Source organism: Hyla sarda, chromosome 3 (assembly GCF_029499605.1).
Source record: "Hyla sarda isolate aHylSar1 chromosome 3, aHylSar1.hap1, whole genome shotgun sequence".
In the NCBI taxonomy this organism is placed as follows: domain Eukaryota; kingdom Metazoa; phylum Chordata; class Amphibia; order Anura; family Hylidae; genus Hyla; species Hyla sarda.
Genome location: NC_079191.1, coordinates 289,334,532 through 289,352,920, shown reverse-complemented (window position 1 = coordinate 289,352,920; position 18,389 = coordinate 289,334,532). Strand labels below are relative to the sequence as shown.

The 18,389-nt window shown below is 42.5% G+C and overlaps 1 long non-coding RNA gene across 1 annotated transcript in view; it reads right to left on the bottom strand.

The window, feature by feature from the left end:
* Positions 1–3,208: 3,208 nt before the first annotated feature.
* The window catches only part of LOC130362409 (uncharacterized), an 85,656-nt gene continuing 70,475 nt past the window's right edge, over positions 3,209–18,389 (bottom strand). The window contains exon 3 of the long non-coding RNA XR_008891408.1: positions 3,209–4,194. This is a non-coding gene — a long non-coding RNA (uncharacterized LOC130362409). The remainder of the gene's footprint in view (positions 4,195–18,389) is intronic.

Genomic DNA, 18,389 nt, shown 5'->3' with positions numbered 1-18,389 from the left:
AAATAAAAATTGAAAAAGGTTAGAGGATGTAACTATAGAACTTTAAAAGAAAGAAAGCAATGTTGTAATGAAGAATAAAAGATAGAGAACACTAAGATGTAGCTTTCACTACGTGAACTGGGGAAAGTTCGCAACAAATAGTAAAAGAAAATAAACATTTAACCAGGTGCTCCGGTTAATTTAGCACTTCAATATGCATTAATAACATTTCTTACGTCATATAGGGGTGGGGGAGGTCGTAGACGTAGTTTGTAAGGATAGGCCAATAGTGTTCATTTGAATTGGGTAAATATTAGAGAGACCGATAGGGGAAGGTGGGGGAAAAAGTATAGTAAATAGAAGCTATAAGGAAAGAAAAAAGGGGGGGGGGGGAGTATTGAGAGCTAGATGGGGTATAAGGGGGAAGTTTAGGTAGGATAGGGAAGAGGAAATATAGAGGATAAGTTAAGAAACAAGGGAACAAAGAAAGAATGTAACATTATGAGAGAAATAGGTGTCAAGATGTAAGATAAAAAGGAGATAGGTATGAATGGAATGAGAGTGAAAAAAAAAGATGGGAGAGTAGGAGAGGAAGGGAAGAAAAAAGAGAGTGGAGGGTTAGAGGTCAAGAATAGAAACATTAAAAAGAAAATAGAAGACGGATTAAATCTAGAAAGGGTTTGTAAAGTATCAGCCATTGATGACATATTGTCTGCATAATATGGAGAATAAAACATTCAATAATGAGTAAACTAAGGACAATGCTTATGAACCGTAGCATCCATCCCTCTCAGCGATTGTTAAAGATAGTTCTAATGTCTCTCAACCTAGATGAGGGAAAAAAAATTTCAATATTCAACATTAATTTGTTGGCACGTAGTCAGTCAGTTATCCCTCAGTTTGTTCAGTTTCTTCGAGGTTTAGGTGCAATATCCCAATTTAGGAGCTTGTCCAGTCCCTGTTCAGGAATGTTCACTATTTGTGTGGAGTGTCCATCCGCAATCAGTAGTTTAACTGGACAACCCCATTTATAGGGTATGTCGTTTTTCCATAGAGCTGTTGTAATTTGGGAAACATTTCTTCTCATTTGTATCGTTGTCTGAGAGAGATCAATAAAGATTGATATATTCTTGTAAGTGTCCGGTAGGTATTTAGGCTTCCTCATCGCTTGTAGTATTCGCTCCTTAGTTTTATAAAAATGAAATCTTGCAATGACATCCCTTGGTAGGGAAGGGTCTATGTTGCAGGCTCTTGGAAGATGATGGGCTTTGTCTATTTCCAGATCCAAATCGGTGAAGTCAGGTAATAAAGTTGTAACTAAGTATTTAAGATATTTTTCCAAGCTTTTTGAAGTATAGTTTCAGGGATGCTTCTAAACTTTAAGTTATTGCGACAGTTTCTATTTTCAGTTCTGTTAGTTTTGATTCTTTGAGGTGCTTCATTGTGTTGCTTGATAGAGTAAGAGTCCTTTTCAAGCAATCTGGGAAGTTATAGATAGAAAGATATTGGCGTTGCTGCGTTTGTTGATGTCCACTGTTTATTGTAGTGTACTTCATGACGTTGTCTCTCAGGTAGCACAGGGGTATGGAAAATATAAGTGCAGTAAAAGTACAATTAGTGGTTAATTATAATAAAGTCAGCAAATCATATTAATAGTCTTGGGATTTCAATTAGAATCCCTTATTAAACCGATTTCCTGCTTCTAGGGAACTTTGTCGCAGTCCTTTAAAATGGTAAATAATGCAATCTTAGCGCTTTATTGCAATAATGATCTTGTTTTCTTGCATGAAGAGACACAATAAGTCAGTTTCCTGGTTTAGTTGAGCTTTGACGCTGTCCCTTTAACCTGTTAAGGACCCAGGGCGTACCTGTACTCCCGATTTATAACGCGGGGCCACGCGCTATTAACCCTTTAGACGCGGCGTTCAAAGTTTAACGCCCCGTCTAAAAGGAAAGTGAAATCATGCCGGTTAGCTCAGGGAGCTGTTCGGGATAGCCGCGGTGAAATCGCGGCATCCCGAACAGCTTACAGGACAGCTGGAGGATCCCTACCTGCCTCCTCGCTGTCCCATCGCCGAATGACTGCTCAGTGCCTGAGATCCAGGCATGAGCAGTCAAGTGGCAGAATCATCGATCACTGGTTTCTTATGAGAAACCAGTGATCAATGTAAAAGATCAGTGTTTGCAGTGTTATAGGTCCCTATGGGAGCTATAACATTGCAAAAAAAAGTGAAAAAAAAAGTGAATAAAGATCATTTAACCCCTCCCCTATTAAAAGTTTGAAATAAAAATAAACAGATGTGGTATCGCCGCGTGCGGAAATGTCCGAATTATAAAAATATATCATTAATTAAACCGCACGGTCAATGGCGTGCGCGCAAAAAAATTCGATCAATAAGTCCTATCAATGCAAAAATGGTACCGCTAAAAACTTCAGATCACGGCGCAAAAAATGAGCCCTCATACTGCCCCATACGCGCAAAAATAAAAAAGTTATAGTCAGAAGATGAGAATTTTAAACTTATAAATTTTCCTGCATGTAGTTTAGATTTTTTCCAGAAGTACGACAAAATCAAACCTATATAAGTAGGGTATCATTTTAACCGTATGGACCTACAGAATAAAAAGAAGGTGTCATTTTTACCGAACAATGCACTGTGCAGAAACGAAAGCTCCCAAAATTTACAAAATGGCGTTTTTTTTTCAATTTTGTCTCACATTGATTTTTTTTTCTGTTTCGCCGTAGATTTTTGGGTAAAATGACTGACGTCATTACAAAGTAGAATTGGTGGCGCAAAAAAGAAACAATCATATGGATTTTTAGTTGAAAGATTGAAAGAGTTATGATTTTTTAAAAGTAAGGAGGAAAAAAAACGAAAATGCAAAAACGGAAAAACCCCGGGTCCTTAAAGGGGTACTCCGCCCCTAGACATCTTATCCCCTATCCAAAGGATAGGGGATAAGATGTCAGATCGCCGCGGTCCCACTGCTGGGGAGCCTCGGGATTCCTGCTGCGGCACCGCGCAAGTTCGCTCTGTGCGTAATGACGGGCGATACGAGGGACAGAGCAGCGTGACGTCTTGGCTCCGCCCCTCGTGACATCACGGCACGTCCCCTTAATGCAAGTCTATGGGAGGGGCGTGATGACCGCCACGCCCCCTCCCATACACTTGTATTGAAAGGGGCGGGGCGTGACATCACGAGGGGCGGAGCCGTGACGTAACGATGCTCCGGCCCCTGTATTGCCCGTCATTACGTGCAGAGCGAACTCGCTCTGTGCAGTAATGATGGCGGGGTGCCGCAGTGGCGATCCCCGGGGTCCCCAGCAGCGGGACCGCGGAGATCTAACATCTTATCCCCTATCCTTTGGATAGGGGATAAGATGCTAGGGGCGGAGTACTCCTTTAAGGGAAAAAGGGGTTAAAAGGTGATAACATTTAGGAAATTCTTATCAGATGACGGATTGTATATATAAACTGTGAGCTTTTGTTTGGTCTATATTTTGCAAAAGAGGATGTCAGATTTTCAGTTAAAGCCTATTGATCACAATAACAATATGCTTTAACTTAGTTTTGGATTAAGCCTGAAATAAAACCGTAAGTGAATTTTGTTTTGGCATGTTTGCAGTTACCGAAAGTGGTTGGGAAGATAAAACAGTCTAAAATGAGAGAATTGCGCAATTTGCCTACGTTTTATTGACTTTAAAGGGTGTTGTACAAATGGTGCAGCCCCACAAGCTACACTGTTTATGTAACTCCGGAAGTTGTGTAAACACTCTAGCTTGCGGGCTACGCCATTTCTATAACACCCATTAAAGTCAATGGGAGTTTTGCAAATTTTAGCTGTTTTCAGCTTCCTGACCACCTCCTGCAGCTGCAAATAAGCTGGAGGTGGCCAGGAAAATAAAAACTAGAGATTGAAAAACCCCTTGTACTATTCATGTTACTAACAATGTACCAAATACATACATATTGTGCTTTTCATGCTACCAGTAGTAACCTGCATACTATAGAGCAGACAAATGTATTTTGATATCAGTTCAGTGAAAATTTTAGTTCACCACTTTTCTGTTACTTACATGTAAGGAAGGGAAGTTCTAGATTGGTTGTCGCTTTTAAATCTCCACCTCTGTACCCCACATATAGCAAGGGTGTGATTGAGAGCTGCAATTTCTCCAGTGGTTTGAAGAGTCATATGACACAATCTGTACACAATCTGCAGCAACACAGAGTGTCGATTATGCAGTATAATTGTTGGTTAACCAAATAAATTCAGCAGGTGGATACCACTATTTAGCTATTACTTATCTTACCAACCTGGTTTTCAGTTACAGTTATTGTATTATTTATATTATGATGGCTTGATTCTGCTGGTGGTTTTCTATATTGCTTGAAGTCATTTGCGCACTACTCTAAACAAACATGTTATCAGTTTATGTGCTTACTGTGTCATTCCAGTGCATATGTATCCTAGCATAGCACTATACAGTTTATCTTTTTACGGATATGTAAAAGGGGTTATCCAATAAAAGATAACTTATCCCCAATCCACAGGAAGCCCCCCTGTGATCTCCCAAATGGGATCCTGGCTCTCTGGGAGGAGCGTGTGCTGAAGTTCGCATGTGCTCCATTTATGCTCTATTGGAGTGCTGAAGAGGCCACAAGTGCTGTGCTCTGGCATCTTTGGCGCTCCCATCCTTCCACTGGCAGACCCTTTTCGTCAGGAAATGTTCATTGACATATGATGGTGTCCAAACTATTTACCACAAAGAAAAAAAAGGTTAAATGCCTACAGTTGCCTATTAGTTGGTGCTATTTAGAACTCTCTGAATAAAAATTTATAGTTTACCTAGTTACACATTTATTGAATATTTGTTTCCCTAAGTGAACCTTTCATTCAATGTAGACTTATTGCAGCATTTAACAAAAATATTTATTTTCAAGAAATTCATGAATTTCTTTATAATAGTTAAAGTGGCTATGAAATATAATACTGATAGTAATTTCAGTGGTCCCTGTAAACATTCCTAAATCTACTGATAATCCTTAAACTCTGAATTTTACTCACATCTTTTGTAGATCCCAAATTCTTTTGGGTAGTGCTTTCATACTTACAAATGATATCAAACAGTAAAGTAAAGCCTTTGCCAAGTGCAGATATGCAAGGAAATGGCAAATGTTCTGATCAATTTGGTATTGTAGTCACTTTCATGCTGATTTTAACACCCTTACACCAACACTGCTATAATAATGCACTAACGGTGCATCCATAGCATATTTCACGCAGCTGGAAATCTTCTGCGGATTATGCTATTAACAGAAACACAGGGCTTCCCCGCTGTAATCCTGTGTGTGCAGTAAGGTTTGGAGGCAGGCCCAGCATGCCTACTTGACTGTGACACTCAGGCCCGCCTCCAAAACTTATTGCACACATAGGTCTGCAGCCATGTAGCCTGGGTGTCTGCTCGTAGCAGAATCTGCAGGGGATTTCCTGCAGCGAGATATATGCTGTGGATGCACTAGTGTGGCCCTGCCCTAAAGAGGTTTACTTAAGACTTTAAGGGGTATTCCAGGCCAAAACTTTTTTTTATATATCAACTGGCTCCGGAAAGTTAAACAGATTTGTGAATTACTTCTATTAAAAAATCTTAATCCTTCCAATAGTTATTAGCTTCTGAAGTTGAGTTGCTGTTTTCTGTCTAACTGCTTTCTGATGACTCACATCCCAGGAGCTGTGCAGCTCCTATGGGGATATTTTCCCATCATGCACAGCTCCCGGGACGTGACATCATCATTGAGCAGTTAGACAGAAAACTTCAGAAGCTAATAACTATTGGAAGGATTAAGATTTTTTTAATAGAAGTAATTTACAAATCTGTTTAACTTTCCGGAGCCAGTTGATATATAAAAAAAAGTTTTTGCCTGGAATACCCCTTTAAGTTGAAGTACATTGGATTTAGTTTTAGATTTATGTTCTTCAGTGGTATTGATTTTAGTTTTATGAATTATTAGAACTTATAAAAGAGAAGTATACTGTGGAAGATCTAGAATTCTTTCAGATGGCCTTCTTCCTGTCATATGTTGCACAAATTAAGTTTTATAGATTTCTATTGAAGTTTCTTCCCTCTGTAAGTTATAAACATAAGTCATGCTAAGTTTTCAATATAGTAATATTGCTATGATGATTACTACTCACATACTTCAGGCCTAAATTTTGTAAAACTGTGTTAAAACATATAGAAAAATAATTATTAAAATAATAAAATATTATCCTAGCCGTTTACGTTGCTTGCTGACCAAACACTGTGCTTAATATTTTAGAAATACGGGTTATGTTTCATAAAAAAAAAAAAAAAGAAAGAAAAAAAAACACTTATAAGTTTAAAAAGAAAAATAAATGACTCAAATAGAATATTTTATGTAAGCAGACTACAGTATATGTTTTGGATTAATTGATCTAAAAAAAAATATGTAGACTGCATACTTATATAAATGTGCGTTTATGTATATATTGCAAATGTAAAAATGGTTTGTTATAATTATAGAGAACAAAATATGCAAGTGCAATAATTTCAAAATGTCTTAACTTTGCATATGACTTATAAATACTGTACATGTGTTTTCCCTTTGTTTTTTCTATATTTAAGTTTGTACAGTAGAAAACCAATATACTGTAGTTGAACTGTAAATACATCTGGAGTAAAGAGAAAATTTCTGGTGTGTCATATATATATATATATATATATATATATATATATATATATATATATAGTATGCAATTTAGAAAGATTTAAACTTCTGTGGATATGTAATAATATAAAAAATATATTTTATGTATTATACTTGTAGACCTATACATGTATATTTCAAATTGCTCTTAGTTTAAAAAAAAATTATTTGCCAGTGAAAAATACAGAGCTTTTTGTATATATTTTTTATTGAATTTATTCTTTGCTGTTGGCGGAAAATGTAAGTATCATAAAACATGTGTTCTAAAAGGATGCAGTTAAAAAAAAAATCATTTTTTTATTTGTATCAAATTTTAATTTAGTCACAAGTATTTTCTATATGAGAGAGCCAGAAATGATATCTGCTGGATAAATTATGCACATGAACCTTTATTTTCCACATGTTTTATGATACAATATCCACATTTTAGCACATTTAGTGGAAACTTTAGACAACAATGCTGTGATTTTTATTTCTAAATGCAGTAAAGAATTTAATAAACTGAACTTGTGTGGGTCTTCATTTTTATTGTAACGTGTAGGTGAACAGTTGATATTAGACTCGTAGTCTGAAATGTTCTCTAAAGCACTGTCATAGGTATATACAGGAAATATCAGCCCAAAAATATTCTGACACATGGTGTGGCACTTTCATTCACTTTATTAGACCAAACGTAGTCTACAAGTAACTGTGCAGTAAACAAGATGATCAGAGCGTCAGTCACTGATAAATGAACAAGGCCTTTATTTCAATCCAGAAAAGGGATAGTGAATAAAGTTACAGAAAGACATTCATGGGATTTCTGTTGTTGAGTCCTAATGAACCCAGTGCTGAGTAGTGGCGTACCTACGCTTTGGCAAAACCATCCAACCCCCCCCCCCCCCCCGGGGGCACAGGCTGCCAAAGCATAGGTCCGCAGCTGGCGCTTGTTCGCTAATGGGAATCCAGGACACTTGCCTTGCATCTCCAGGCGCATGAACGCTGCTTTCAGCTATATGCGCAGCTCACACGCATACAGCTGAAGGCTTCCTCAGTGTGAACTGCATCTGCAGCCTAAACTGAGAGGAGATGGGACCTCTGCCCCCATGCATTGCAGGCCCCGATGACTTCATTCATTGGAGCTTGCACTGTGGAGGCAGGAAGGAGAAGACAGCCTGTGAGGAAGACCACTGCGTGGGACCATGTTTTGGTAAGCATAAGGGGGAAATTTATCAAAACTTGTCCAGAGGACAAGTTGCCCAGTTGCCCATAGCAACCAATCAGCTTGATTCTTTCATTTTATTAAGGCCTCTGCAAAATGATTGGTTGCTATGGGCAACTAGGCAACTTTTCCTTTGCACAGGTTTTGATAAATCTCCCCCAAGGTGTTTTTTTTTTCTCTCTATTTTGTGATTGTAGGGGAGGTGGTGGGGGGGGGGGGGTTTGCGGTGCAGTGCGGCTTGGTGGCTACTTTTACCTAACCCTTAAGCTAAGTTTCTACTTGGTTTATTTTTATGAAAAACGCCAATTCTGCCGCATGGTGTTTTTTGGGCCAAAAAACGCTGCGGCCAGATGTTAGCTGTAAATCAATGAGAAATGGCAAAATTCTTTTTCTACTTGGTGTTTTTCAGTTTGGTGTTTTTATTATCCTTTTGGTGTTTTTTCACTCTCTTTTGGCGTTTTTCAGCTCCTTGGCGGTTTTGCAAAATTGCAGCATATTGAGCCACTGGTGTCTTTTTCCCTGAAATAATGGCGTTTTTATCCCATAGATGTCTATGGGAGTAAAAAAAAACGCCATGTTGGTTTTAACTTTGCCGTTTTTCATGCGGTTTTTATTCTCTTTTTGGACTTTAGCGATCCAAAAAAGACATGGAGATACCTTTTTTAATAAAAGTTCGTAGGGTACCATTGTACCCATATACCATATACCATGTACCCATATTAGGGTACCAAAATAATGAAAAAAAGATACAGTAGTGATGGAAAAAATTGTATTTAACGAAATTTATCTTTTTTATAAAAAATGTTTTATTAATTTTTAAACAATTTATGTGGATGGGCAGGGCACTAAAAATATTGCCAACAATAATAAAAATGTAGTGTGTGTGTGTGTGTGTATTTCACTTTTTATTCTTTATTTTTTAGGTGGTACTACTACTCCCAGCATGGAACAACACTGTTCCATGATGGGAGTAGCAGTACCTGTACTAATTGACAGAAGGATCGCCTCGGGTCCATTGCAATCCTTCTGTATAATTTATAGATGCGTCCGGCCGCTCTTCTATGGTCCTCTAGACTGCCGTATATATATACCTATTCATATTTCCCACAGAGATCTGTGATTGGCCAGATGGTTCCAGCCAATCACAACTCTCTGTGGGAAATATAAATAGATGTATATATACGGCAGTGCAGGGGACCATAAAAGAGCGTCCGGCTGCATCTATTATACATTATACAGTAGGATCACAGCGGGTGTCAGAAGTGACATCCGCTGGGATCTTTCCTTAACTGCAGGTACTACAGCTCCCAACATGTAGCAGAGCGTGCTCCATGATGGGACTAGTAGTACCTGCAGTTAGGGACAGATCACAACAGGTATCACTCCTGACACCCGCTGTGAGCGTCCTATCTATTGCAGAGATGTGGTGCGGCTCTATATACATTGCTCGCATCTCTGCACTATACTCCTGCCAGTGATGTGAATAGAACATCACTCATTCATATTTCCCTCTTAGAGCTGTGATTGGCTACAACCATCCAGCCAATCACCACTCTGGGCAGAAAATATGAATGTTCTATTCACATCACTGGCTGGAGTACAGAGTAGAGATGCAAGTGCTGTATAGAGCCACTCTGCATCTCTGCTATATTATGGACGATCGCATCGGGCGATATGTCTATTAGTACAGGTACTACTACTCCCACCATAGAAAAGTCTGTTCCATGCTGGGAGTAGTAGTACTACCTAAAAAAAAATCAAAAAAATAGAGGGGGGAAAAAAGTGAAACACACACACTTTATTAAAAATGTATTAAAATTTTGTTCTAAAAAATACAAATTTCATTAAATACATTTTTTTTCTCCATCACTACTGCATCCTTTGGTACCCAACAAATTTTGGGTACCAAAAAAAAAAAAAAACGCCAAAGGGGCCAAAAAGGAGATTTTTTAACACTTACCAAAAAATCTCGAAGGATCCATTGGGGGACACAGACCATGGGTGTATGTTGCTGTCTCTAGGAGGTATGACACTATGGCAACAAAAAAAGTCTGCTCCTCCCAGCAGGATATACCCACCTCAAGGCCCTGAGCTAATCAGTTTTAGTACCAGAGCAATAGGAGAGGACCGACAGGTCAAGGAAAAAACTGTCCGAGAAACAGAAGAAAAAATATAACTGTAATATAAAAATATAACACACCCTCGGACAGAAAGCCAAAGAGAAACCCAAGAGAGTGGGAGCTGTGTCCCCCAATGGATCCTTCGAGAAAGAGATTTTACGGTAAGTGTTAAAAAAATCTCCTTTTCTCTATCGGCTCCATTGGGGGACACAGACCGTGGGACGTACCAAAGCCGTCCCTTGGGTAGGCAGATAATCGGTTAGGCAGACGGCTGTTCCACTGCCGCCTGCAGCACTTTACGGCCCAGACTAGCATCAGCCGATGCAAAGGTATGAACCCGGTAGAACCTCGAGAAAGTGTGCAAAGAGGACCAAGTAGCCGCCTTGCAAATCTGCGAGGCCGAGGCCTTGTTCTGGAGAGCCCAGGATGCCCCAACAGAAGGGGGAGAAGGTGACCGATAAGGAGGGGCAGCATGCGCCACTCCTTGAAGAAATGTCCGGACATGAGAATTAGAAGCCAGGAAAAGAATAGAAAGGGCCGAAAACCTGATCCTTAAGGGAACTGAGAGACAACCCCAGTTCCAAACCCGACTGCAAGAAAGAGAGAAGACGGGGAACAGAAAAAGTAACAGGAGACAAAACCTGAGCTTCACACCAACGAAAATAAGACCGCCAAGTACGGTGGTAAATTTTTGCCGAGGAGGGTTTACGAGCCCTGAGCATGGTTCGAATGACTTGGGATGAGAAACCGCGGGCTCTCAAAACCTCGGTCTCAACCGCCACGCCGTCAAATGCAGCGACTGTAAATTGGGGTGGCAAAGGGGACCCTGAGACAGAAGGTTCGAACGAAGTGGAAGGCGTAGTGGAGTGTCGTCCAGGAGCCTGACCACGTCGGCGTACCACGACCTTCGCGGCCAATCTGGAGCTACCAGTATGGGGGGGAACACCCTCCGCTTTGAGCTTCCTCAGAACCCTGGGAAGGAGCGGAAGGGGAGGAAACAGATAGGGCAGAGCAAACCCTGTCCAAGAAATCACTAGGGCGTCCACAGCTAGCGCCAGGGGGTTTCGGGATCTTCCGATTGTGACGAGACGCGAAGAGGTCCATGTCTGGAATACCCCAGAGGTCGCAGATCTGCACGAAGACCTCCGGATGCAGAGACCACTCGCCGTGGTCGGCCGATGAACGGCTGAGAAAGTCCGCTTCCCAGTTGATCACACCCGGAATGTGAATCGCCGAAATGGCCGGAACCTTGTTTTCCGCCCAGATGAGAATCTTCGTCACCTCGGCCATGGCTGCCGAGCTGCGAGTGCCGCCTTGCCGACTTATGTACACCAAGGCCGTGGCGTTGTCCGACTGGACGCAGACAGGGCGAGACTGAAGCAGGGACTCCCAATGAAGAAGGCAAAGAAGAATCGCCCTCAGTTCCAAGATGTTTATCGGAAGAAGAGCTTCCCGGGGAGACCAGAGGCCTTGAACCGTCCAGTCCCTGAACACACTGCCCCAGCCCGACAGACTGGCATCCGTTGTAACCACCTGCCAGTGGAGTGGAAGAAATGATCGCCCCTGAAGAAGGGGGGAGCGGAGCCACCAGAGCAGAGACTGACGGATCCGACGAGGGAGAGCAATCTTGCGATCGAGAGACAGAGGAGATCTGTCCCATCGAGAGAGAATCGCCAGTTGAAGGGGACGGTAATGAAACTGGGCAAAGGGTACGGCCTCCATGGCCGCTACCATCCGACCCTAGACTTCCATGCAAACGCTGATGGAAACTGGGACCTGGGCCCGAAGGGAGGGAGGCAAACTCTATTTGGTATCCGTTGGACACCACATCCCTGACCCAAGAGTCCTGAATGTGTGTGGTCCAGATGTCTCGAAAAAATAAGAGACGACCTCCCACCCGAGAAAAATCTGCGGGTGGGGGCATCGCTTCATGCGGAAGTGGGTTTGCGGTTGCCCGATTTGGCCGCAAAACGGACGGAACGGTTGGTGTCCGACTTCCAAGACAGGAGCACCCGGAACGGGGAGCCTTCTTGTCCCGCGAAGGCGCCTGCCCCGACCCCTTATTGGGGCCAAAAGTCCGAAAGGAAGAGGACTTCCTCTGGGAAGTAGAGCGAGCCTTATGTTGAGGCAACAAGGAACCCCTTGCCCCCTGTTGCCTCAGAAATAATCTTGTCAAGGCGCTTGCCAAAAAGACGGGTACCAGTAAAAGGAAGCTCGGTGAGAGACCTTTTGGAAGCGGCATCCGCATCCCAAGCCTTAAGCCACGTGGAACGGCGAAGGGCCGCTAGGTGACCCACAGCAAAGGCAGCACAACGGGCTGACTGCATAGAAGCTGTGCACAGAAATTCTCCAGCTCCAGCATTGGAGAACCAAAGCAGACAGATCCTCTGGGGGGGATCCTGCCTGGATACTCTGACGGATCTTTGAGCACCACAACGATGGGGCTTTGGACACCCAAGCTGAGGCGAAGGTGGGAAGAAGAGAAGAGCCTTGAAAGCAGCCGCATCTGCCAGTGGCAGTGTGGTAGCCTTAGAGAGGCGGGAAATTGGTGGATTCACCGAGGGAGGGGAACCACCTTAGAGACAAGGTCCTTGTCAAATGGGTAATGCACCTGAACCTTCTACATTCCCGGGAACCTCTTGTCTGGAAGTTTCCATGCAGATTCCAGAAGGGTGTCAAATTCAGCGTGAGAGATGAACCTTTGAAGTGCCGGCTTAGCACGATGAAAGGATACTCTAAGTGAAAGGTGTCTCTTATGGCCGCAACCAATGAGTTCACGGTTTCAACTGAATCCAAGCGGTCCTCCGAGTCAGATGCCGATTCTAAAGCCTCATCCGCCAGTTCACCAGGAGAATGTGAATGAGTGGAGGCAGCCCTGGAGGGGGGCGACCCTGACCGGGTACGCGGCTCATAATGAAAAAAGAACTATCTCACCCGAGTCTGTGTCCCCTGTGGCCGCTGCTGTGAGGAGAACTCCGCTCTGAGTGAAAGAGAGGGAGAAACAGGCCAGCCAATAGCCATAGAGGGGTGTGCCTGAAGCAGAGGCACTGTCTAATTGGCTTCTGCCCCCAAAAATCATGCGCACGGCGCTGATTGGAGAACAGTAATGGCGCCCGCTCCTTGCCCCGGGCGCACATGTCAGTCGCGCCTGCGCCCCCGGGGAAGTGAGCAGGCTGCTGCCGAAAGTGAAAGTAAGTCGGCGCTCCGTGCGCCGAACAGTACAAACGCCGCACCTGTCAGCCGCATAGTAAGCGCTGCGGCTGACAGCCGCATAGTATAAAAACACACACATGTACTTAAAATAAAGTAATAAGGCAACCCCTTCCTGCCCAAAATGCCATTGCTCACCCCTGCTTGAATAAAGATAGAGCCCCAATACAGGCCAGCCCCTTAGATCCTGAAAGGTGGACCAAAAAATGAGGGTCTTCAGAGGTTGCAAGTCAGCACCTAAAGGGAGAAAAATATATACTCACCTGGTCAGAAGAACTTACCTAATGGAGTCTTCTGTGAAGTCTTCAGTCAGCCTTCTGTTACCTGCATCACGCCGAGCTACCATGTGCGAGCGAGGCGAGCAGGGAAATAGGGGGACCCGGACCCATGAGGTACAACCCCAGGCGCTGACAGTTGGTGAGAGGGGGTTAACAGCACATATACCCAATGTCTGTGCCCCCTCAATCGCAATGGGGAAACAGTGAGCCGCAGTTCCCACCTGAAAACGTGAAAGAAAAAGGAATAAAAAACTAACACATTCCCTAACTAGGAAAATAAAAAAACATAAGACCTGGTCTTGAGAACTCCAGACCATGTCCACCTCCTTCAGACACTAAGCTTAAAACTGATTAGCTCAGGGCCTGGAGGCGGGTATATCCTGCTGGGAGGAGCCGACTTTTTTGTTGCCATAGTGTCATACGTCCTAGAGACAGCAGCATACACCCACGGTCTGGATGTGGTTCGGGCTGTTAGGTCTTACCTCTCTATCACTTCTTCGTTTCGTCAGTGTGATTCCTTTTTCGTCCTTACAGAAGGTCGTCGCAAGGGACAACCTGCTTCCATGGCCACCATTTCTCGGTGGATCCGGTCTGCCATTTCGGAAGCCTATCGCTGTAGGGGGAAGGTTCCTCCCTTCAGGGTTGTGGCTCATTCTACCCGTTCTGTTGGGGCATCCTGGGCTCTCCAGAACAAGGCCTCGGCCTCGCAGATTTGCAAGGCGGCTACTTGGTCGTCTTTGCACAGTTTCTCGAGGTTCTACTGGGTTCATACCTTCGCATCGGCTGATGCTAGTCTGGGCCGTAAAGTGCTGCAGGTGGCAGTGGAACAGCCGTCTGCCTAACTGATTATCTGCCCACCCAAGGGACGGCCCACGGTCTGTGTCCCCCAATGGAGCCGATAGAGAAAATGCAATTTCCACACAAATGGGAAAACGCCAGGAAAAACGCCACTGGCGTTTTTTCTTGCATTTTTTTCAAACCAAAAAACGCAGGACAAAAAAAACAAGTAGAAACTTAGCCTTAATGCTACCTTCCTGACTACCTATACCTAACCCTTAAAGGAGTACTCGGGTGGAATTTTTTTTTTTTTTTTTTTTTAAATCAACTGGTGCCATAAAGTTAAATATATTTTTAAATTACTTCTATAAAAAGATCTTAATCCTTCTAGTACTTATTAGCTGCTGAATACTACAGAGGAAATTATTTTCTTTTCGGAACACAGAGCTCTCTGCTGACATCATGACCACAGTGCTCTTTGCTGACATCATGACCACAGTGCTCTCTGCTGACATCTCTGTCCATTTTAGGAACTGTCCAGAGCAGCATATGTTTGCTATGGGGATTTTCTTCTACTCTGGACAGTTCCTAAAATGAATAGAGATGTTAGCAGAGAGCACTGTGGTCATGATGTCAGCAAAGAGCTCTGTGGTCATGATGTCAGCAGAGAGCTCTGTGTTCCGAAAAGAAAATAATTTCCTCTGTAGTATTCAGCAGATAATAAGTACTAGATGGATTAAGATTTTTTGATAGAAGTAATTTACAAATCTGTTTAACTTTCTGGCACCAGTTGATTTAAAAAAAAAAGTTTTCCACCGGAGTACTCCTTTAATGCTAACTTGCTACCCTACCTGCCTAACTATACCTAACCAACAGTACTCCTTTTTTTTTTTTTTTTTTAGAGCTCAGCTTTCTTCTTTATTTTTATACATTTTAATTATATTCGATACAGTTCATTATACAATTATGGATTACAAAAGAATACAATCCCCTAACCCCCCCCCCCCATCCTACACCACCCTACCTACATAAAAAATGTAAAGACCAACCATATTGTTTGACACTTTCCCCTTGAAGGAATACATTATATTATTACCACAATCCCCATATCTTGTCAAATTCTTTGATTTTCTTCCTCGACTTCCCCACTCTAGATCTTTCAAAGGACTTAGGCTGCTTTTCACACTTAAAATTCATTCGTTTTAAAGATCCGTCTGATGTTCCGTCATGAAAACCCTGCAAATCGGCCATTAAACGTCCGTTAGAAAATCCCATTATTGTCTATGGGATTTTTACATTATCCGTTTTAATCCGTTATAGTCCGTTATTAATAACAGATGTTATTTTGTGATGGAAGATAGTAACGGGTGAAATAGTGCATGCATTAATTCTTCCGTTCATTCTCCTATCACAATATAGCGTCCGTTATTAATAACTGACTATAAAGGATTATAACAGATAATGTAAAAATCCCATAGACAATAATGGGATTGTCTAACGGACGTTTAATGGCCGATTTGCAGGGTTTTCATGACGGAACATCAGACGGATCTTTAAAACGGATTAATTTTCTAGTGTGAAAGCAGCCTTAATCCTCCCCACCATACATAACCACTATTCTAAGTTAGGGGGGTTGGGATCAAACCATCTCCATAAAATTAGATAGATACCGACCATCACAACTTTTAACATATCATTCACCTTCCCAAACTCAGTCAGATATCTCAATATGGCCGACCTGATATCCAAGATTATGACCTTATTACATTTTTTTCTCAAGCATTCCTCTATATTTGCCCAAAACCTCCTCACCTTCCTACAACTCCATAACAAATGTATAACATTTGCTTTATCCTCCAAACACTTGGGACAAATGAGTCTTTCCTATAGCCTATCAATTCTAAGAATTTGGGGGAATAATATAATCTTATATATAAAAAGAGAAGACCTGACTCATCAACGCCCAGCCTAAACCCTTGGACCCAGAAACCTGAATTTTTGCACAGGTGTTGTTTTTAAGACGCAGACAAGGAAAAAAGAAAGGATTTTTCGAAATTCCACCCTTAAGGGGGTGAAAAAGGGGTTGTTTTTTTGTTTTTTCCCATACAAGTCTATGGGAAATATATGTTACTGCATAACTTCCAAGCTGGAGATATTTCGATAATACTTGGTCACATGTTACTTATATGTCCTCTTAAAATATAGGATAGTTAATTTAACCCTTAACTACCCCCATTTGTGAGGGTCGGGGTTTTTGTTTAAAGTCCCACGCAAATCAATGGGAAATGTATGTTCCCACAACTTCCGTACGGGTACAGCTAGAGATATTTCAATACCTGGTACACATATTACAGGTCTGGATATGAGGACGGGATGGGAGGTCGGGATAGCACCTTGAAATAGGAGGTCAAGATAGGAGGATGGGATGATCGGGATCGGAGGTCAAGATAGGAGGTAGAGTTTGGAGGATGGGATATGAGGTTGGGATAGGAGGACGGGCTAGGAGGTTGGGATAGGAGGTCGGGATAGGAGGTCGGGATAGGAGGACGATATAGGAGGTTGGGATAGGAGGTCGAGCTAGGAGGTCGGGATAGGAGGTAAATATAGGAGGTCGGGATACAAGGTTGGGATAGGAGGTGGAGATAGCAGGTCGGGATAGGAGGTGGGGATAGGAGGTTGAGATAGGAGGAAGGGATAGGAGGTTGAGATAGGAGTAAGGGATATGAGGTCGAGATAGGAGGACAGGATAGGAGGTCGAGATAGGAGGACTGGATAGGAGGACGGGCTAGGTCGGAAAAGGAGGTCGAGTTAGGACAGGATAGGAGGTTGAGATAGGTGGACGGGATGGTCAGGATAGGAGGTTGAGATAGGAGGAAGGGATGGTCGGGATAGGAGGATGGGATATGAGGACTGTTGGCAGTATATAAGCAGCGCGAGAAGGCGGGTTCTCCTGTGCACAGACTCGGTAAAAGTCCTCAAAGGTTGTCGATCTTCAATTCCATGAAACAGCAGATGTAATGTTTCAGGTTGTTTGGATGCCCGTAGACTTTACCCAGAGCGGCCTCATTACTATAGGATCGTACAAAGTAAATCTATGTTACCCCAAATTTAATGCGAGCGAAGCCACAGGCAAAAGCTAGTCTATAGATAACTCTTAACTGTAAGTACTGGAACTTTTTAATCGAAGAGCCTATCGTAACATTATTTAAAATTCTTTCCCAAGTAGGGTCCTCTAGCTGACCCATCTCATTTTCCTACTTAGCTTTAATTTGATCTTGAAAGGTAACGGGAGTTTCGTTAATTAAACCCTTATAAATATTCCTAAAGGACTTCCCTGTGCTCTGTGGCTGCATAATAAAAGTGAAAAGTTAATGTGTACCTATGTGAAACTTATCTCCATCTCTTGTGTTTCTATCCGCTTCCAATACTGGTAAGTAAAAATATTTTATTTTTTCTTCAATTTTAAACTCCTACCTCAGTGTCTCAAAAGACAGCAACTTCCCTTGTTGATAACATTGATACCCACCTGTGCCCAAAATTGCCATTCAAGGCCTTTAATAAATTCCATTAATTTATAGCTCCCCCAAATCTGGGTGCACTCAAAACTATGCCTTATTCCACAAATTTGTTTAGTTTAGTTCCAAAATTTGTAATATAGTTAAATAAAGGAAAAATGTTTAAGTGATTACATGGTTGTGCTTCTATTATTTCAAAAATATTCCCATAGTCCCTTGAAAGAGAGTTTATCATAAATTCCAGAATGCTATTATTGCTACCTTGCTTTATATCCTGGGCTTTAGCAGCTAATAAAATAACTTAAAGTTCGGCAGGGCCCATCCTCCTTTTCCTTCCGGTAGAGTTAGAGATGATTTTATTCGACAGAGGGACGTCCTTGCACAGCAGACATCCCAGCGCATGAACGTCCCCTGTGCGTCGTCATCAAGGCAACGTCACTAGTGCAAGGCCTCCCAGTGAAAATGGACAGCCCAGAACAACTAACCCTCCCCACCAGGCGGTCCCTGCAGTATAGATGGCCCGGACCAGCTCACCCTTCCTTCCCACCGAGGGGAGGTGAGAAGAAAACTAAAGGGGGGTC